The 22870-nt window shown below is 42.5% G+C and overlaps 1 long non-coding RNA gene across 1 annotated transcript; it reads right to left on the reverse strand.

Annotated features, from left to right (window-relative positions):
- Positions 1–3636: 3636 nt before the first annotated feature.
- Positions 3637–4546, reverse strand: LOC120670953. Its single transcript, XR_005673456.1, has 2 exons — positions 4070–4546; positions 3637–3973 (listed from the first exon to the last, which is right to left on the reverse strand). It is a non-coding gene; the product is annotated as an uncharacterized LOC120670953 (long non-coding RNA).
- Between the last annotated feature and the right edge of the window lie 18324 nt (positions 4547–22870).

A 22870-nucleotide genomic window follows, 5' to 3' on the forward strand; every position in this document is an offset into this window, starting at 1 on the left:
ATCGAGGGATCGGATTGGAGATTTTGAGTTTAAAGATGCTTTTGATTGAGATGCATGATTTATCCGCTCGTTATCTTGAACTACAACTAGATGACGATAGGCCTAGTCATATCTTTGGTTTTGCTATGATTAAGCCTATATTCATGGATGAGATCAACCTTTACACATCACTCATATCTATTAAAGGTTTACCCTTTATATGCAATCAATGCTTCATGTTAGGATAGATCCATTAGATTAGATGGAAAACCATAGGTAGTTCTTTGTCGATCCACGGATTGATAAACATTGGGGGGGATACTCTAAGGGAAAAGCTACACGAACCGTGCGCTTGCGGTATACAAATCGAGGCGCTAAGGAGCGTCAACAGCGGACGTCGCGGCTTGGCCGTTCTGCATGCGTGTCGCGGAGGGGAAGAAACTGACCGGTGGGGCCGGGGCGTCAGCGAGGGGAGTGCGCGCGGGGAGCGGCCGAACGGGCGAGCTGAGCGCGTGGCGAGAAAGCTGGGCCGCGGGCAACGCACTCGCGGCTGAGCGCTGGACTGCGGGATTGGGCGAGTGCGTGTGCGGGCTGGGCCAGCGCGGAGGGAGCTGGGCCGAGCAGGGAAAGAAAGAAGAGGGAGCGGGTTGGGCCGAGTGAGAAGGAAAGAACTGGGCTGCTGGGTTCTTGGGCTGGTTTTGGTCTTTCTAGTTTCTTCCTCTTTTTCTATTCTATTTCCTATTTCAAACACCACTCAAACTAAAGCCATTTGAATTCAAATGAATTTTGAATTCAAACTCCTATTCAACCAAACAAAATTAAACCATGCACCAGCATGAATGCAACAACAAAGTTTAACCTATGATAAAATTTTAATTACTTGAGGAACAAAATTGGATTAAATGCAAACTAAGCAAATTAAATACTAGAAAAATCAAATAAAGCCAATTAAATTTATTATTAAAAGCTGAAATTTAAATTAGGGTGTTACACCGGCCTAGGCCCATGGGCCAGCCGGCCTAGCCCGTTTTTGAGGCGGTTCGGCCTCCCCTTCGACCGGTGGCTTCCTCGGCTTATAAATAGCTCGCACCTTATTCAACTCGAAGCATCCATCCACCCAGAACTCGACGAAAACCTAGGGCCAAGACCGGAGGGAGACGACGGCCGCCGCAAGTCTTCGAAGTTGTCTAGGAGATGGCTTAGGCCGCCCCTAGCCGCCATGGCCTCCCTGCGAGGTTGTGCCATGGTGGAGTTCATGAACTAGTTGGAGTCGTCAATGGTATGTACTCGATGGTGACGATCCAAACGAATCTATTATGTGAGTAATGATAATCATGTCTTCCGAATCTATTAGCGATCATGTTCTCTCTTTCGATTTCGTTCTTTTCTTTGGGTTTGCTTCATCTTAGATCTATTATCGAGATAGATCTCTTAGCGTGATCTTGTAGTCATGGTGGCTAGAGGTTCATGGCGGAACTACCAAAGGGGGTTCGACTTGCTTCAGGGTATTTCGTTCAAAAGGGGGACGTCGTGACAGGCCGTCTCCACAGAGTAGGCGGAGTATCGAGGGATCGGATTGGAGATTTTGAGTTTAAAGATGCTTTTGATTGAGATACATGATTTATTTGCTCGTTAGCTTGAACTACAACTAGATGACGATAGGCCTAGTCATGTCTTTGGTTTTGCTATGATTAAGCCTATGTTCATGGATGAGATCAACTTTTACACATCACTCATATATGTCCAAGGTTTACCCTTTATATGCAATCAATGCTTCATGTTAGGATAGATCCATTAGATTAGATGGAAAACCTTAGGTAGTTCTTTGTCGATCCACGGATTGATAAACCTTGGGGGAATACTCTAAGGGAAAAGCTATGCAAACCGTGCGCTTGCGGTATACAAATCGGGGTGCTAAGAAGCGTCAACAAGCTTTTCTGGCGCCGTTGCCGGGGATCGGCAACACGAACCCTAGGGCGATCTATCAAGTTTTCGGACTAACCCTAATTTTATTATTGCATATATCCTGTGTTTCTTGTTTGTGTCCATGAACGCAGGTAAAACCCTAGACACAAAGCGATTGAGAAGTTCTCAACGTCCGTACTTTGACAAGTCCAATCTCACTCAAACAAGTTCATGGCTACGTGAAGACCCGCTCTTTAGTGGTAGGTGCTAACTTTTGTTAGTGGCCCAGCATCCGCTATCGAGTCCCCACTCTCCAAAGCAAAAGATGATAAATAAGGTACGCTGCCGTGTCAATTGATTTTAAAGACTAATGTTTTTGGGAAAAATTGTTTGTTCAAGCAATAGGTATGAAGCATGCCCGCGAAGAAAATCGTGCGATCGGATCATCATCATCTCCAAAGTGTTACTGTTGTAATGAGTTTTTTGTCCAAGATCAGAGAAGTACCATGAGCAAATAATAGATTATTTTGAAGCTCCATCAAGTCTACTTTCCAACGCATCAAGAATCATGAATTTTGGAGATCGGTGTGAAGAGTTATGGTAAAATCTTTCAACGCTGCGCGTTCTGAAATGTCTTGGGACAGAGCGTAGTGCCGGAGTAAAACAACCATAACTTCTTCATCCGGAGTCCGTTTGGGATCAATGACCACTCGTTGAAAAGGTAATTTCATAAGGCTTTCCATGGAATGGAATTTTGGTACATGTTCTGTGCAGGATGATCAAGGAATTCAACGAAGAAGAGGCAGCAACAAACAATGGAGAAAGCGATGACGATGTCGCAAGATGTTTGGAGAACCTTGTGCACAAAAGTTGATGATTTGAAGTTGACAAATGCTAGAGGAAACAAGATTAGAGGAACCATGATGCCACCCATCTTCTCCATGGGATGCTCAAGAAGCTTCTAGTCGAGTGCAATCAAAGAAAGAGACCGCTCTGATCATCGACACAAAGCACGGGAGCCTCTTTCGATCCCGACACCTTAGGCAAAGCAAGAACTATGGAGACAGACCATTGGAGCCATGATACTCGCTGGTGAATCAATGGTGATGACTTTGAAGCCAAGGACGCACGACACTATGCTCCAAAGACCACATGCACTACAAAAAATCTGGTGATCTATGACAATTGAATTTCGTCACAGATCACTAAAAAACCGTCATAAAACAGTATTTATGACGATCTCAAATAACATCATGTATTGAGCGTCACAGATCACACCTCGTGATGTTCCTTAAATTTTCGTCATAGATTGCTTGATCCATGATGTTTTAAAACCGTCATGGAATGTCTCCGGGCCCCTGAAGCCCAACCCAAGCCCGTTTTCTATGACGAAAATTAACGTCACGAACAGTATAATTTTCGTAAAAGATTCTATTGCCATGTCACACATTGATGATATGGAGGATGACGTGGCTGCTGACATGGTGATGATGTGGATAGCAATGATGACGTGTAAATTAACGTGGCCGATGACATGGTTGCTGACGTGGCGGGTGACATCAACACCACGGCCCATTTGTGAATGGGCCCAATTCAGCTTGGTCCACAGACTTGGGCCAAATATTTCTCAGCCCACCATTAATTTCCAGCTAACCAAAATCAGCACTATATACAGCCCAAATAAAAATTCAGCCCACCAATTCATCCTATTTTTTCCACCCATTTATCGAAACAAAAATCCCAGCACAAAAATAATAGCATCACATGAATCACGTTTCCATTCAGCATCGCATTAAATCAACAGATCACATACATTTTTTTTCATCTAGTATCACTTGCCGTCCATTGTAGCATCAGAAACAAAAAAAAAGATAGGTTTCAGCAAAATTACAAACACAAGTTTGGTTCCTGCAAAAACTTAGTTCCACCAAAAGCTAACATACCACCATGACGCTTTGCTCGGTCCATTTTGACACAGCAAATGTTCAAGTTGCGCCTCCAACACAGCTTGCTTCTTCATCTCTGACCTAGCAGAAATCTGCATGTATGCTTGACGCCCATCTCATTCACATCCACAACCATGTTGTACCTGCACATATATATTATAAAGTTCAGATGCACATGTACATGGTAAATTTCATATGGTATTATGAGGATACTAAGGTCTTGCATATTCAGATCTTACATTTCTATATCTATCCATGTTCTCTACAGATTAGTAGAGTACAAAATCTGCAGTACAGCACATGTATATAATACCTCATCAGGCAGTGCATCCATCTAGCAAGAACTCTATTTTCAGATAGATATCTAACTGGTCCACCTAGCACTAGTACTTTCAGTCTAGCAAAATAGCAGTTGAGAACACCTCTAATCCGAAGTTCTAAAAAATTGGTATAGCAAAGTTTAAGGATAGATAGCTACAATTAATGATTTCTTATTACAAACATGGTATGACTGTTATTATAAGGGATCAGAAACTTATCTTGATGTATGACAGGCTCAAAGGCTCTTATCAGCTTGTAGGTCACAAACAATACACTGCACAGGATAGCTACAGCTTATCAGGACAATCATCGAGCACCAGTTGACTTTATTTACCAAATCAAAATTGCTGCATGCTAATGCAATAAAAAATTGTGGAACTTTTTAACAAAAACTATAGGGCAAGTTCCAGGGGCAGATTACTGTGCAAAGAAATATTTGCTTATTGCCAATTAGGATATACTAGACCACATTAGGATAAAATAAATAAACAAAAAAGCTCATGAAAACAATATTGCAGTGCGAGTACTAGCCTCACTTCACATAAACAACGATCAATTAGAAATCAAATTATCTTTCTTCCCTGTGTGATGACCAGCCATTCTCATCACTTGCTCCTGCACAACCTTTACTCCATCTGCACATGGTCTCAAGCACATAATTATAATCTATGGTCAGCTCTCTAAGAAATCCAGACAGGCCATTTAGTTCAAACTCTGGATTAAGGAAAACACACAACATAACTGTGCTAAGTTAAGAGGATAGGATAGACTATGTATTCAACCAAAATATTTAAACAATTGATTCTATGTTGCAGGATAAACTCTGTTTCCATATTGTAAATATGGGAAATTTTCTACTGATGATAACCATGATACTAGGAGAGTCAAAAGAAACTGAAACGCTATTTGGTTGTCAAAAGAAACTGCAACGCTAGCATGAGTCCTATCTATGTGTAATAAAGCTAGCAGCACAGGTATTGATTTCAAAAAAAAAAAGTCCACGTGTACTAGTTCATCCTACCTCTTGCTAGCAGGCCATTAGTTCACCTCTGCTATCAACCAAATTAGCAAAGTTAACAGCAAGGTACTAGTAAAGCTAACAGGACATGAAATAATTTCTATTGCCGAGATGAATAACACAACACAACATAGTAGCAAACGTCACCGAGATGAATAACCAAATGAAGTAACCAAACATGGCCAACAAACTTGCCTCGCCGTGCTCCTCCACGCGCCCCGGGGAGAGAGAGGCCGCGGACGAGCAGTGGCTCCGGCGGTGGAGGAGGACGCCGGCTCGTGTGGATCCCGTCATCACTGGGCGAAGAGGAGAGCAAGAATCTCAGCCACTGCAGCCCCATAAGCATGCCGCTCGATGGCCCCACCTGGAGTGGTGGTAGCACATCTCAGTGCCGCCTGGGGTCGAGATCTGCAGGAGTGAAGGAAGGAGCGTGGGCGGGTGAAACGATGGCATGTGAAAGGGGAATGGGAGAGGGACTTGCCGCTGGCATCCTCGAAGGTGTAGTCGTGGCGGACGAGCTAGCGGCGGGAGGTGCCGAGGTCGATGATGTCACTGCTGGCAGCCTTGGAGGTGATGCTGCGGCGCCCGTGGTATGGCAACCACGGATCTGGGACCGTGACGGCCAGACAGAGTCACATCACGGCCGGATCTTGCGCAAGCCGGGCGCCGACCGCCGTAGTGGCGTCGGGACGGAGAAGACGAGGACGGGGAGAGGGAGGTGAGGAGGTGTAGGATGGCGGCTGGTTAGGGAGCCGCTGCACCCCGGGCCGCACTCCCTTGGCCGCGTTCTTCAGGCCCCATCACAGGGGAGGAGGCGGCATGAGGAGCAGGTGGATCTAAGGACGAGCACCTTGACCTCTCCGCGACCCGCGCCATGCACCACCACCGCTCCCTCTAGTCGCCGCTCCGTAGAAGGAGAGGGAGCAGGGGACTAGGCCGGCCGCTTCCTCTCGCCGCCGATGCCAATGGGGCTACAGCTCGCTCGCCTCCTGCTGAGGACCTGAGGGGGCGGCGTCTGTGGAGAGGGAGGGGAGTGGATCCGAGGAGGGGTGGCGGCCGGCGGGGACAAAGAAGAAGGCCGACTGCTAGGGTTTCGAATGTTTTATAGACAATGAGAAAGCGACTCATACCGTTGGATTAAGGATGAATGGACAGAAAAGCTTGGGCCGTGCATGCATTTCTAGATGGGCTGATTAAGATGTTTTCTCAGTCCAATATTATTTGATGTTTTGTTAAATAACTAATTAGATCATCCTTGTGAAGCATCTTAAAAATATGTTAATGTTATGGGTGTAAATATATTTTTCGCTTGTACAAAACAATATGTAAGTTGTTCTGAAAAATTCTCAACTTTTTTTGGAACACATTGCTATTTTCCACCACTTAATTTAATTTCTGTGTGCTTATGGAACGAAATTCCAATTTGAAATACATGTGACACCAGAATGATTCACAAAATTGTATAAAATTCATATTTAACTGTATTCATGTATTGTAGCCCATTTCCTTTATAGATATTAAAAATTTTAACTTTCTTCTAATGACAACTCAAACTTATATCCCCAAAACACTATCCAATAATTGTAGTAATATTTAAATTTGCTCGGAAAATTCTAAATTTTGGCATGGAACTAATTTATGGATATAAAAGCTTAACAAAAAAGTTTCACACAATTTCATAATTTTTTGAGCACACATTATTCACAAAAAGGACGCGTGTACACAATGTTTCATACACTTCAACTTAAACTTTGAAGTTTGCACATCATAGTTCATTTGCTTCCTCTGATACACTTCAATTTTGGATACTGCCTTATGTTGATCATAACATTGAAAAAATATGAAGTTACATTAGTAATTCTTATGCAAAAACATGCTTTTAATTCTCTATTTAGTTGGAATAAAACATTTCGTATGAAAACAATCAAGATATAACAATTAACATACAAACATAAGTCACTAAATAAAAGATCCTGATTTTAGAAAAATTCAAAAAAAGAACCATCAAATTTGGAGTTCATACGAGGGAGAAATACCAATTATAAAGTTTAATTCCGGATTAAAAAGAAAAATATGATTCACACGGCTGGTCTTCAATACAGGGCCCCGTTATAGTATAGAATATAAGAGACTTAATACACTGAAGCATCGCAAGCGATGGCCCAACATAGTGGTATTGCTCCACAGTCTTATCACCGTGACCTGAGTTCGAATCTCGCTACACCCATGCCTCTTTTTTGTCCGAATTAAAACACCAGACACTTTGTATATAAAGTATATAATCAGATATTTTCATGAAAGAAGACGCAGTGTAGTGGTAAGGTGGTCTCGTTTAATTTTGGAGACCTGGGTTCGATTCCCTTCGTCCGTTAATTTTGCCCCCATTTTTTCTTTTTTCTCAGCCATCCGTTTTTTCCCTGCCGCTGCGTGTAGTTGCCAACCATCATTGTGGCTGTGCCGTTTTTTCTCAAGCTTCAACTAAGCTGTTGCTGTGTCGTAGGTGCAGGGCCCTCGATTCTGAATATCATGACCCAGGTTCGATTCCCATCTGCTGTTCCTGCGGCCATTTTTTCCCCCTCCGCTGGTCCTCCTGCTGCGGCCATTTTTCTTCACCTCTGCTGGTCCTTCTGCTGCGCCAAAAACAAGGTGGAGAGAGAGGAGGCCCGAAGCGCAAAAACGAGCTCGGCCCAGACACGTGAAAAAGAGCTAGGCCGTTGGTTTTTTTTCCAAATTTTTTACTACAGCCCAAGAAAATGTTGAGATGGGCTAGAATGATTTTTTTCAGGATAAAAATAACGAGCGATTTTCTTATGCCACAGAAATTTTAATTTTAAAAATAAAAAACCTAGATTTAAGCTTATACAAAATATTATGTTGCAAATTGGATGCATATGTGAAGTCGGTATCTTATGGTGATTCGTGGGCTCATGTTAACTATATCGCATTTTTTTATCATCATTGTGGTTTGAGCGTGATATTAAATCCATGACGATTTCTATTTTCATTCGTGGGCTCGCAAGTGGGCCCCACTCAGCAGACCACGTGTGCGCTGACTAGGCTGCCACGTAAGCATCAAATAATAGAAGAAAAAACTTGAATTAAAAATGAAAATGTCAAAACATATAGTTAAAATAGCTATGACGATTTTTATGACATTAATGTTAAAGCGTCATGTTTTGTGGGCTAAATTATGACGAATTCAATAAAACGTCATACTTTGTGGGCTCAATTATGACGAATTCAATAAAACGTCATAAAGTTCTGGGCCTAGGGTCTATACCTTCAAATTCGTCATAGATTGTGTGCAACTGTGACGCTCCATTAAAATGTCATAGAATTTTCGTCATAGATCACCATATTTCTTGTAGTGATGATCGAGATCATTGACATCTTCGGATGAATTCACAAGAAGATATTATTCTCATCAATGTACAGCTCGACCTCAGAAGAAAATAGCGGCATATTTCTGGATATTCAAAAGCCCCATGAAGTTCCAGTTCCAATGAATCAAGAATGAAGCCAATCGAAGTTTCCTACAAGAAGTTATGGACAAAACATCGAAGGTCGTGCACTCTGAAAATTTCTGGACAGCACGTAGCGCTAAAAGTGAAACGGGCATAACTCCCTCGTTTGGACTCTGTTTAAAGCGAATGACCACTCGTTGGAAAGGTAATTTCATAAAATTTTCAATAGAGCTATATTTTTGTATATGTTCTGTTGAGTATACAGGACAGATTCCATGAAGAAGAGGCAGGAGCAACGCGATGAGAACAAGATAGAAAAGATGACGATGACAACAATGAAGAGGAGTTTGGACGATGTTTTCATCAAGCGTACATGATAAAATTCATAGGCTTGGAGCAGAGGAAGAATCCCAATGACATTGGCAAATGAAGGCACAAGCGGTCGACCTTCGACAAACGAAGATGTTGCAAACAAACCACGACGGATTACAAGAGCGCAACATTCAACACATGGAGACGTGAGAAGCAAATCACGACGGACCACGAGGAGTGCATCAAGATGACATCTCGTACAAAGCACCACGACTCCAATGAGTATGAAAAAGCTCCGAGGCTAAGGTATACAGTGAATTCTCAAGCTTCTATTGGTTTTGTTGTTAATCATTAAAAATCTCATGCTCGAACCAATAGTCGAATGAAAGTTTAAATTCTATGCCTTGTTCTTTTCATGATGATAGGCTAGAGTTTCTTGAGAAGATTGATTTCATGCTTAAAGAACCTCTGCCTAATAATGAGCTCCGCGCTATGCAAGAAACACATGCAGCATTTAATTACACCATGCCTTGTTAATGAAATTTAATTGAGGATGTGATTATGTTGCATATGTTTACAAATAATTGCAAATTTCGATCTTGCTTTGCGCTTGGTCAAGCTCATGACCCTAAAAGAGCACATGTCGGGAGAAGCACCGAATTTCACTATACATGTAGGACATGAAACTCAAATGATGAGGAGGGAAACTGTGCCCAAACTTTTGAACACCATCATCAACATCTTCAAGTTTCAAGAACGGACGTCGCTAAACCTCATCAATTTTGTGCACAAGTCCAGAGATTTACAATGCAAGAAAGTTGAATATTCAGGATCTCCATCAAGTCCTCGGTTCAACGCATCCATGATCGATACAATTGAAGACCCACGGGAGGAGCTATGTCTCAAACATCGGAGATGCACGTGCTGAAATCAGCACGGGGCAGATTGCAGTGACAAAAAAAGGGGGCATAACTCCCTCAATTGGAATGCGTTTTGGGCAAATGAAGACTTGTTGGAAAGAAGATTTCGTGCACCTTGCATTGGATCAATTGTTTGGCGCAATTCCCAATCTAGACAGAGAGGAAAATCCGTGAAAAGAAAGGTAGCGACGAAGGACAACAAAGAAGGAGGTGATGATGATGTGAGAGATGATTGGACAAATTTTCCATTAAGCGTGATTGATCATGTCCAATATGGGAAGTGGAATAAGAGCTGCATGGAACACCTTCACCTCTTGCATGAAGGACCATGGCTTCGCATCAATGAGAAGGTATGTAAAAAAGTCGAGCTCTATGACTCTAAATGAAGCGCTTTGTGGGAGGCAACCCGATCTTTTATTTTATATATATTAATATGACCGTCTACATTGCACTCTTTAATCGGAATATCAAGTAACATTGTACCGTTGCTCTAACAAAAACCACAACTTCATGTTGTTCATTCTAAATGTTATTGAGGGAGCACTTTGTTATTTGATCTTGGGAAACTTGTAGACCTTTTTGTGTGCCTATTAGCGTTTTGAGTCTTTTTCTTTGTGTCTTTTTAGAGAGATTTATGAAGCATTGCACCACCCTTTGATTCTAAACTTGTGGCTAGTTAACTTAGGCTAACTTTTTGTTTTTTTAGACCACCTCATCATGCCATATCATTTTGTTCACCCACCCCGTGTTGAATTGCATAACTTGTTGTTCATCTCACCCTTGCATTTCATTGCATGTTGCATAAAAAAAGAAAAACTTTTTCTAAAAAAACATTGACTAGCCTCGCTTTTGAGATCCTAAAACCCTTAGGAAAACCACTCATAGAGCAATCCCAAAACCATAGGGTATGTTTTTCATTCAAAAAAAATCTAACTTTTGTTTATCTCTAGTTTTTTTGAAACCACCTTAGATAGAATTTCTATACCCAACACTCTCTTCAAAATTTTTGTTTTAAGCCAAAAATATAGGAAACCCATAAACTTACTTCTAAAACCTTGTTAGCTCAGTTGCTTGATCCTTTTTTGATAAATAACCTTTTCATTGACAAAAGCCTCACTTCTTATGAAGTGTCGCGAAGGCTTTTTGTCACTCTTAGCAATTGTTTTTGAATAAGCTAGTTGCAGAACAACATCGAAAGGTCCTTTCAACCTTGCTAACACTTGTTTTTGCTAACTTTGCATTTGCATTTTGCATCCATTCCATTGTTCATGCCCTCATTTTTGCTAGCTTGGTCTCAATCTTATTGATGTATGCTTTCCTATCTATGTAATGCTAATCATGATAGCATTTACCTTTTGCAATCTTGTGTAAACATGGTGTTTAGACATGATTGAAGACCATCATCATTTAGTTACCAAGCTATGAGGTTGCATTTGGTTGGTTTATAAGCTTTGCAATGTTCTTTATTTTTTCTTATGCTATGAAGGCCTATTGATCTTGGGATAGACATGGTGTTTTGACCTTGGTTAAATAAGTCCTTTTGGCTATGGAGAAGTTTGGCAACCTAGTTGTAAACATGGTGTTTAGAACTAGGTGTAAACATTGTCTTTGTGTATATACATTCCTCTCATTTGCATTTACACTAGCACACACGTACACTCACTAGTTTCGCTAAGCTAGCTTTGCCACAAATTGAGATCTTAGGAATGGTGGGTTTGTTGGCATTTGTTTCTACTCCCGACCATCACCTTGGGGGTAGATTGTGTACTTGAATTGTTTTGCAGGCATGACAAAGCGTTCCCATGAATTCGTGATCAAAGAAGAAATCAAATTCGTCAACATCTCTAAAGTTCGAAAGCAAGCCCCACTGTTTTCATCAAATTTTGCACATGGACAGAGATGTACAAGATAGAAAAAGTTAATATTCAGAAGCTCCATGAAATTCCCATTCCAACGCATCCAAGATCAATGAATTTGAAGACCCGTACAATGAGATATGGCAAGAACATTGGACATTGCGCGTTCTGAAATTCGTCGAGACAGATTGCAGCGCTGGGATGAAATGGACATAACTCTCTTGTTTGGAATCAGTTTTGAGCGAATGAGGACTCGTTGGAAAGGAAAATTCGTGCACTTCGCAATAGAGCAATGTTTCAGTATATGTTATGTTCTGGAAATTGAAAGAAAAAATTCATGAAGATGAGGCAGCAATGGGACAACGATGAATTGAAGCAGGCGACGACGATGTGAAGCAATGATTGGGACCACGACTTAGTACAAGAAGAAGTTGAAGGAAATTGAGGCAACAAAGGTGAGGAAACATTGAAGATGATATTCATACACATGAGGGAAGGACTTCAAGAATTTCAAGATGGTCCATCTTCTCCTTCTACGCCTAGCATCATGCTAAGCATGGGGGAGGATTTCGTGGACAAGGAAAAAAGATCTCATGGAGTAAGATAATCACGGTTGCCGCAAGATGCTCATGATTCTTCTTCCATGCTTAGAACAATGCTTAAGTATGGGGGAGGCCACGCTACACTTCATTACGAGCATCGAGAAGGACGGTAATTCTTCATCAACTCTCTCTTTTTCTAAATGCTTGCACATATATGCCTTCAACCATAGATGCAACCTTTGTATATACCTCTCAACCTATCTCATGGCTTCTAGGACAACCTAGTTTTGTTTTATTTTTTCAATAAGTGTAGGATCACCATCACTTTGTGCTCACCACATTGATACATTTTGGCAATGCCTTATGCTTATGGAAGAATGATGAAAGTTGCTGCTTTGTTTTACTTACGCTATGTTGTATATGACTTGACCATTTGCTCTCAATTAAATGGAATTAAAATGATTAAATATCGGCTCTTTTATTTGTGGAGGTTAAATGACTAAATTATAAACCCACATATTCTATGTTGCTCTTTGATTTAAGTCTACCGATGACTTTACACCTTGTGATTGTTTAATTTGAAAACTTAATTCCTATGCTATCTACATTTGTGAATCTCTTGCAAAGTTCTACCTACCAAAGCCTATACATACATATTCTTTCATGATGAAACCTTTAGATTGCAAACTTATATTTTGATGAGTTGGATTAAGATTGATTTCTTTGGTATGAGACTAAGAAGCTGGTCATTCTGTTTTTTTTTGTGTAACCTTCTTTTTGCTAGCCTATTTATCCATGCATTGTGAGTTTCTACTTTGGGAATTTTGCAAACCTCACTGGATATCCACCCTAAACCAAAAATATCTTTTTGTGATTACCTCCTTGACCACAACCCAATTTGAGTATGGATTATCATTTCGACGGAATCAAAAGAATCAAGGGCACCATATAAAGAAAAGTTTTGGGAGACAAGGCTCTCCGGAGATTCAATAGGTTCTATGAAGAAGGTGAATTTGAGATACTTACCCTAGCTAGTTGGTTCTCCTACTATTCATACTCGAGGACGAGCATTCGTTCAAGCATGGGGGGATGGCTGGGTAAGTATTCTATGCTATCAAAAGTTCTAAGGAGCAGAAAAATAGAAAAATGAAAAAAAAAGGATAAAAGAAAAGAAAAATGAAAGAAAAAAAGAGAAGAATAAAATGCTCCTTAGCTCTTTTTGGCTTCATTAATTTTCCAAGTTACTTTGAAGAATTATTCCATACTCAAATCTTCCAACCATGTGCAATCCGATAACGAGAACTTCATTTGTGTCTCGGGATCATCCATTTGCCACTTGCACATGTCCACCTATCTAAATGTGTGTGTTTCATCTTTCTCCCTCTCCAACATTATTTTCCAATAGCCTTTTTGACTAGTCTCAGTAAATCCAATAGATCTCTTTCTTAGTTTGACAATATTTCAGATATAATGTTTTTCTAGGATTGTTTTTACCTACCAAGCTCCACATAAGCCTCCCACTTTTATATATGAGTAGAATAGGTTGAAGACAATCTAACGTAGGCTTGAGCGACTTGATGAGATGAGTATTTCCATGATCTTTTGCAAGAGAACCTCACTAATGTTTGATATGCATTCTTTTGAAAATTCTTCACGATGAAACAAGGTAAAGGTTTGAAGTTCGCTTAAGTTTAAGAGCATTGCATTTATTTATTATTGTGGCTTGTTCTTTAATTGCTAGTCTATCTTCCATAATGAAAAAGTAGCCGGTCACAATATGAACTTAAATGCTAAATACTTGAGAGAGCAATATGTCTTGTTATGTATGACTAAGTGCAGAGAGGACATTGAGGGGCAACGCTAATTTCTTTATAAGCAAAGCTCCTGGACTTACTCGAGGACGAGCAAGGTTTAAGCATGGGGGGAATGTTGGCACTCCTTAAGTACCCACTTTATCCCTTGTTTATCCTTGATAATGGCATGAATTTAATATCAAAATCACTAACCGTCCTAACCCCGGCCTAATTATTGGTCATTTTCACACTTGCACATATATTTTGGAGGAACTTCATTTTTGCAGGTTTTTGGCCTATTTTGGAGCATGAAATGACGAGGCTCGTGATCGAGCGCTAACACGGAGAAAGACGAAGGCCAAAGCCCAAAGGAAGGACCAAAGCCCATGTTGATTAGAAGCCCATTCATGCACATCCATCCTCCAAGAAAGCCCAAAGGACCAAGCCCACGAAGATGAGATCAAGATACTTCGGGATTAAGCAAAGCAAATGAAGATTTAAGGAAGGATTCCCTATCCTATCCTTTCCTCGAAGATATATCCAAGATAAAGACGTCAAAAGGGGTGCAATCGTGAAGGACAGAAACTCTAGAAGATGCGAGGAGTCTACACGCGAAAGATGAGACCGAGGCGAGCCCGAAAGGGGGTAGGCCGGCCGGCCTAGCCCGTTTTTGAGGTGGTTCGGCCTCCCCTTCGACCGGTGGCTTCCTCGGCTTATAAATAGCTCGCACCTTATTCAACTCGAAGCATCCATCCACCCAGAACTCGACGAAAACCTAGGGCCAAGACCGAAGGGAGACGACGGCCGCCGCAAGTCTTCGAAGTTGTCTAGGAGATGGCTTAGGCCGCCCCTAGCCGCCATGGCCTCCCTGCGAGGTTGTGCCATGGTGGAGTTCATGAGCTAGTTGGAGTCGTCAATGGTATGTACTCGGTGGTGACGATCCAAACGAATCTATTATGTGAGTAATGATAATCATGTCTTCCGAATCTATTAGCGATCATGTTCTCTCTTTCGATTTCGTTCTTTTCTTTGGGTTTGCTTCATCTTAGATCTATTATCGAGATAGATATCTTAGCGTGATCTTGTAGTCATCGTGGCTAGAGGTTCATGGCGGAACTACCAAAGGGGGTTCGACTTGCTTCAGGGTATTTCATTCAAAAGGGGGGCGTCGTGACAGGCCGTCTCCACAGAGTAGGCGGAGTATCGAGGGATCGGATTGGAGATTTTGAGTTTAAAGATGCTTTTGATTGAGATGCATGATTTATTTGCTCGTTAGCTTGAACTACAACTAGATGACGATAGGCCTAGTCATGTCTTTGGTTTTGCTATGATTAAGCCTATGTTCATGGATGAGATCAACCTTTACACATCACTCATATCTGCCAAAGGTTTACCCTTTATATGCAATCAATGCTTCATGTTAGGATAGATCCGTTAGATTAGATGGAAAACCTTAGGTAGTTCTTTGTCGATCCACGGATTGATAAACCTTGGGGGAATACTCTAAGGGAAAAGCTACGCGAACCGTGCGCTTGCGGTGTACAAATCGGGGCGCTAAGGAGCATCAACAACCATTTCATATGCATTACTTTTGAATCCGAGCAAGCTTCCTATTTCTCCATAGGTGATTACTTTCTCTTCATTCTTGAGCCGAAATTTCAGTCATGGAACTTCTTCATCATCCACCACTTCCGTTGATTTTTCTAATGTCATGAACATCTTAAGAGCTACTTCTTCTTGCATATCAACCGTGACACCGTCGGAAAATAACTTCCAACCGATGTTCTCCAAGAGCTCATAGATGTCATGATGAAATCCCAGCTTCACCAATGCTTCATCATCAAAATCATAATTTGCTCGCAGTCTTCCCTTCATGAACTTGAGCCTTTCTTCTTCTTCCTTCGACAAGATAATAAACCCATATTCTGAATTCTTGGGCTTGTATGGCGGTGGTGCGGATGACCTTGTCGAACGCCGTGGAGGGGGTAGTATCCCTTCAGTGAACCGCATGGAGGAGCTTCTCGGGTCTCTCATCCCACCAAGGAGCAGCATGTTGCTCCTCGGTGCGGGGTTGTCTTCCTCCATGATCCGCGGAGACTCGGAGACCGAGTGCCTCCGCGAAGAACTTGCCGATGCGTCGGATGTTGATGAACGCGTCCTTCTCCTCCCGGCGATGAACTTCATGAGGCCACTCATGGTGACTCCTTCCTACACACACTCAAAAACAAACACACCAGGGGTTTCTTGCCGGCGGGAGAACAATATATCGAAGAGTGGAACAAACTAGGAATTGTGGTGAATTTTCTGAGATTTTTGGAGTAGATTTTGGTGGACGAATTTTTTAGGGCTCTAACTGATGTTTCTGGGCAAAGAACTTGAAGAACATAAGCAAGGAATTGAATGAGGAGTGCACCTGTCAAAGGGGAGCACCAGAGCTCTTAAAAAGGGGCCAGGCCGGCCTAGGGGTTTCTTGGCTCTCCTCCACTTCAATTTTCTCTGGTGGCTTCCTGGTGCAATTATTTGCTTCTGTCCAGTACATCTTTGGTGCTTTGCACCGTCCAGATCCCGTGAACCACTCCTTTTTTGCCTTTGATGTCCACTTGCAACATTATTTCTTCACTTTGTGTCATTCACCTTGTCACATGCTTCATCATTCATCACATGGTGCCATCTTTGTTGAAAATCACATGTCCTTCCCATGCATGGGTGCTCCGTCCTTTGAATTATTTGCATGTGGTGGTAGATAGAGAGCACAACTCTTTCCCGTGAGCTCACTTTGATCAATGGATGTTAATCAATTACATAAACCCTTTCCAAATCATGCTTAGATGTTTAATCCTCCTCTAACTTCGAAATTTCAGAATTGACTCAAAGCATGCAATGAGTTTAAATGAATAATTATAGGGGAATTGAAACATCTTTACATTTGTAAGTCGAAAAATATTTCCCGACTACATTAATTTTGGTTGCACCGGAACCGTTCACTTTCATGAATTGATAGCGAACAATCTCGAATTCAACTGTGGGTCTTGGGTTTAGGTTCTAATTTTTGCCAAAATGAGAGAGAGAATTTTGAAAAAGAGAATAATTAAGGTTAGGAAAATTCTAGTCCTATGGTAATGAAACTGAAAATTCTCTCTATGTTTGTGCGAACCTACGCATCAAGAATTTAAGTAATATAAACATAGCGCGGCTCTACTCGTGTGTTTTATCTCAACTTGGTCCGGCCGTCATGGAGAGGACGGTCGTCAAAAATAGGTATGGAATTTTGGATGTGGCTTTCTCGAGAAGAGGCAAATAAATCATAGGATGGCTCATGTCATTGGTTTAAAATAAGAAACATCATCGAAATGACCGAGCGAATAAAATCCAAATCGAATTGTTCGACCGAACGACCAATTGTTCAAAAGTATATCGTGTCCTTGCGTAGCAAAATTCTTGACTCACTTACCTAAACTTTTCGCGGGTTGTCCTCCCGGCAGCTTATTCTTGACTCGACGAACGGGTTGAACTCCCGCAAAGCGCTTCGTTTATAGTCTATAGCTAGACTTTCTTCTTCTTCACTTCGGACCAACGCTCGGTGATGGCGCTGCAGTCTTGGGTACCCACTTCCGCACAATCCGTGGTGCGGGTTTGTCTTCTAGGTTAGCCGTCTTTTTGGTCTTCACAGACGGGCTTTTAGCTTTCTTCTTGACGGGTGCAGCGATCTTCTTTGTCGCGATGGACGCGATGACTTCTATCTCCTTCTTTGCTTCCTTCTTGTTCGGCTCCTCCTCTATCTTTGGCTTCTCCTCTGTGATACGGCGGTGAGACGGAACATATTTGTCATTGATCATGATGCATACCTCGAGGAGTGGACGAAACTTGAATTCACTTGTGGTGCCATTGATGTCGAACTTTATCTCCCCCTTGCCAACGTCGATGTTCGCCCTTGCGGTCTTGAGGAAAGGCCTCCCAAGTATGAGAGGCGCCTTGCTCCCTTCTCCCATATCGAGAATCACAAAGTCAACGGGGACTAAGTGTTCTCCAATCTTCATGGGCACGTCTTCAGCGATTCCCAAAGGATAGCGAATGGAATTGTCCGCTAACTCTAGGCACATGGCGGTGGGCTCCGACTCCGGTAAGCGTAGCTTCTCGAACACATTCTTTGGCATGACGCTCACACTTGCACCGAGATCACAAAGTGCTCTTTCGAACATAAGAGATCCAATGGAACACGGGATGGTAGGACATCTGGGGTCCCTCTTCTTTTCAGGAGCTTCATTAGTGATTGCCATGCTACATTCCTTGGTTAGCTTGACAGTGCTTGGCGGTATCTCGCGCTTGTTTCCCATGATGTCTTTGAAGCAGCGAGAATACGTCGGAACTTGTAGAGCGTCCAAGAGCGGCATATTGATGCTCAACCTGCGTACCATGTCAACAAATTTGTTGAATTGCTCATCTTCATGTTTACATTTGCGGTATCGTGGCCTTGGCGGTAGAATCTTGGTGTCTATATCATCTAGCTCAAACTCCGGCTCTTCGGTGACTATCTCTGGCATAGGAGTAGGTGCCTTCTCCTTGATGATGGTCTCCACTGCAACTCTTGGCTTAGGCTACCTTGCTCCCGCCGCATGTTCGGGTTCTTCGGTCTCATTTCCCGAGCGAGTTTGAATTGCCTTAGCCGTCTCCGGACTTTGAGGTTGCCCGGGCAATTTTCCTTCGTTGCTAGATAGGCGTCCGGCAAGCTGGGCTACTTGTGTTTCTAGCATCTTCATCATGTTGAGTACTTGAAGGTTAGAGCTCCCGACTTCCGTCACCTAGCCATCAATGTTCTCCAAGATCTTGTCCATAGCCTTGAACTTGGTGACGGTGTCCTTGTTGATCTTGCCTTGCTCCTCCATGAACTCCTTCAATTGTATACGAAGAGGCACCGAGTTTTGAATGGAAGAGCTTGCATTAAATTGGGGTCTACCTTGCCCGTAGCGGAAGTTGGTTGGCGGAATCCATTCTCCCTTCTTCATGTAGTCGAGCATCTTGGCTTCCTCCGGGCAATTCTTTTGGACATGGCCGTACTCTCCACATTCTTCACATGTAGACCTTGCTTCGACCGCCTTCAAATCGATAGCTTGGGCTTCTCTCTTTTCCACTTCCATCTTCTCCAACCTTCTCATGAGCGAGTCGATCTTCTCTTCTAGCACTTCTTCGCGGCACCCATGGCTTGGAGTGGTTGTAGGCGCCCCGATGATGCCCATGTGTCATTGTCTGCCACCTTCTTGAATAGCTTGAAAACTTGACTAGGCGTGAGCTCAATGATAGAACCTCCAGCCGATGCGTCAATGATCACCCTTGATGCAGTAGTGAGGCCTTGATAGAACTTCTGGACCACATCCTCCCTTGAGAACTTGTGATGAGGTACGGCGCGGATGTAGTCGTTGAAGCGCTCATAGGCTTCCGCTATAGTCTCCGTCGGGGCTTGCGCGAATGTTGCAATCTTGTTGCGCAGAATCTGGGTCTTGCCCGGCGAGTAGAACTCCGTCATGAATTCTTTCATCAAGGACTCTCAATTTTGCACCGTGCGCGGAGGTAGAGAATGAAACCATTGCAGCACTCTCCCAAGTAGAGAGAACGGAAAGAACCTCGCTCTTATTTGATCTTGAGTCATCCCTTGCATGTCGAAGGTGCGGCATAGTTGGAGGAACGCTTGAAGATGTAGATTAGTGTCTTCTTTTCCAGTGAAGGGCGAGCTTTGCACCATCCTCATGATTGAAGTCTTGATCTCGGACGGAACTCCAATGTTGTCGAGATTTTGGATCGGCAAGTCCCGAACGTCCGGAGTGCATAGCTCTTCGATCGTACGCTCCGGCTCCGGTAGCGCCATCCCTTGGTGAAGTGGCGCCTCCTTTGAACTTGTTGGTGGAGTTGCTTGAGGTGAAGACGATGAATCGCCGGCTTCAACTTTTGGATCTACTAGTTTCGGCTTCCTTGATCGTGCTTCTCGTCTCCTTTGCCTGTAAATTTTTTCTGGATCATCCACAAAATTTTCGGGTTTGTTGGAGAGGCTCCCGTCCATCTCCTGTTAGGGGTTAGTGAAAAAGAAAAATATATACGAGATCTAAAAGATGAACATAAAAGAAAAATAAAGCAAACTCTAGATTAGATTGATTTTCGTGGAATAGATCCGTTTTTTTAGTTAGTTAGCTTAGAAAAATAAGAGATCTAAAAAGTCAAAAAGAAAAATCAAGAAATTTTTACGAATGCAAGTAAGAATGGATCTTAAATCGATGGTTCCCCGGCAACGGCGCCAGAAAAGCTTGTTGACGCTCCTTAGCGCCCCCGATTTATATACCGCAAGCGCATGGTTTCGTGTAGCTTTTCCCTCAGAGTATTCCCCCAAGGATTATCAATCCACAGAACCAAAGAGACAAGAAACAATCTACTAGCATAGAGATTCCTTTGTGTTGAGATGGTGAAAACGAATCTAATCTACTAAAAACGACAAACACCGAAGGTAGCAAGAGAAAGTTAGAGATAACCAATCTAGATCACCTAGATCATGCATATGTTGTAATTCCAGCTAGATGAAGTGAAGTAAGATAGATGTGAATCTCAATGAAAAGCCTCTTTAAACCCAAAATCTCCAATCCGATCCCTCGATACTCCACCTACTCTATGGAGACGGCCTGTCACGATGCCCCCCTTTTGAACGAAATACCCTGAAGCAAGTCGAAGCCCCTTTGGTAGTTCCGCCATGAACCTCTAGCCACCATGACTACCAGATCATGCTAAGCGATCTATCTCGATAATAGATCTAGGATGAAGCAAACCCAAAGAAAAGAACGAAATCAAAAGAGAGAACATGGTCGCTAAACATTCGGAATCACAAATAACTTCACCATGAATGATTATACATCACAAGATCACAACCGGGGCCCTACCTTGATCTTGATGATCGTAGATCCAGAACTCCGACGTGGTCTTCCTTGCAAGGTTCCCACGTCGGCTAGGGCGAATCCTAGACAACTAGCACGACCCTCGGCTCTCCGAGAGGTGTCCCTCTATCTTCTCTGCTCCTTGGCGTCGTCTCCCGAATTGATCTCTGCGTGAACCTTGGGGAGGGGTCTTTAAATAGCCTCAGGGAACCCTAGGTCAAAGGGGAGGTCGAACCGACCTAAAAGAGGGCTAGGCCGGCTGGCCCAATGGGCCTAGGCCGGCCGGCCTGGTTCTTTCCTTCGTCGTCTCATGTTCATCTTTCTCCCCAAGTCTCCTGGAATCTTCTAGAGTTTATGTCTTTCACGATTGCACCCCATTAGACGTCGTTATCTTCGAGATTTCTTCGAGGAAAAGGATAGGATGGAAAATCCTTCCTTAAATATCTCTTTGCTTTGCTTAGCCCCGAAGTATCTTGATCTTATCTTGTGGGCTTTGTCCTTTGGGCTTCATTGGAGGGTGGATGTGCATGAACGGGCCTCTAATCATCATGCCTTCGATCCTTTGTTCGGGCTTTGGCCTTCGTCTTTCTTCGTGTCATCGCGTGATCGTGGGCCTCGCCATTTCATGCTCCAAAATTGGTCAAAAACCTGCAAAAACGAAGTACCTCCAAAATATATGTGCAAACGCGAAAACGACCAATAATTGGGCCGAGGTTAGGATGGTTAGTGATTCTGATATTAAATTCATGACATTATCAAAGTTAAACAGTGGATAAAATGGATACTTAAGGAGCGCCAACACCTATACTCAAGTGCATAAATGAAATATACAAATTATCACAGTCACCACTTGAGCTTCGCATTATGATCATGCCGTCCTTTCTTCGATCAATACCGTGAGGGCATCAACATCTTCATTCTTTGAGCATGTCCGCTTTGAGCTAGTGACTTTGAATCTTCGATTTGCATAGGAATGAAATCCAACTTTGATTCACAAGTCACCTTCTTCACTTGAATAATGACACTCTTCAACATAGAGCTCTCCATGACTCTAGGATCTCCGGCCTTTAACCCATATCGGTTTCTTTGCTCCCCCCAAGCCGTCACTTGCATAGCCTCTTGAAACACGCCTCTCGGTCCTCTACCTTTATCCTAGCCGTCCATCTTGAACTCATGTTAATTTATGTCATGCATAAAATCTTCTTTATCAATTTGAATTCTCAATTCAATCTCTTATGCAAGCTTTCCAATTTGAGACATCATATATGAATAAACTCATGTCTCATTCACTTTTGCCTTGCTTGCTTCTTTTGTTAATCACTATTTATCACAAATGACAAGTTCTTCCATATTTGAAACTATGCATAAGCATATCACATCTCATTCACAAAATCTTTACTTGTCAATTTGAATTCCATCATAGATTGAACAAGCCTTTAAAAATATTAGAGCCTTTATATCAACCATGAGTACCTTGCTCTATTTTTCCTTCCTTGTTTTGCTTGTCACATATATATTATGCCAATGGGGTAAACACACTTGCTTGCAACACATGAGCCATCTTGTTTAATACCAATTCCTTAATTAAATTCCTGCTCATAATCTCATGCAAACAAGTTAATCCTTTAATCGTGTTGTCAATCAATGCTCCAAAACCCACTAGGGGCCTAGATGCCTTCACTAAGGTATAGAGTCTCCTGTGTCAAACGGTCATTGCCTGGCCATTTATCCTATTGATTTATCTGGCTTACACCTGATGATTTACTCAGTCGATATAATCAGTAAAGGTTGTCATTACAATTTACGATACACTTTACCATAGTGCTTCCCTGAGAATTTCACGATACCCTGGAATACTCCGTGGTGAAGTGCTAAACCGGTGATTCTGTGCACTTGCGAAATA

The sequence above is a fragment of the Panicum virgatum genome, chromosome 4N (genome assembly GCF_016808335.1).
Source record: "Panicum virgatum strain AP13 chromosome 4N, P.virgatum_v5, whole genome shotgun sequence".
NCBI lineage: Eukaryota > Viridiplantae > Streptophyta > Magnoliopsida > Poales > Poaceae > Panicum > Panicum virgatum.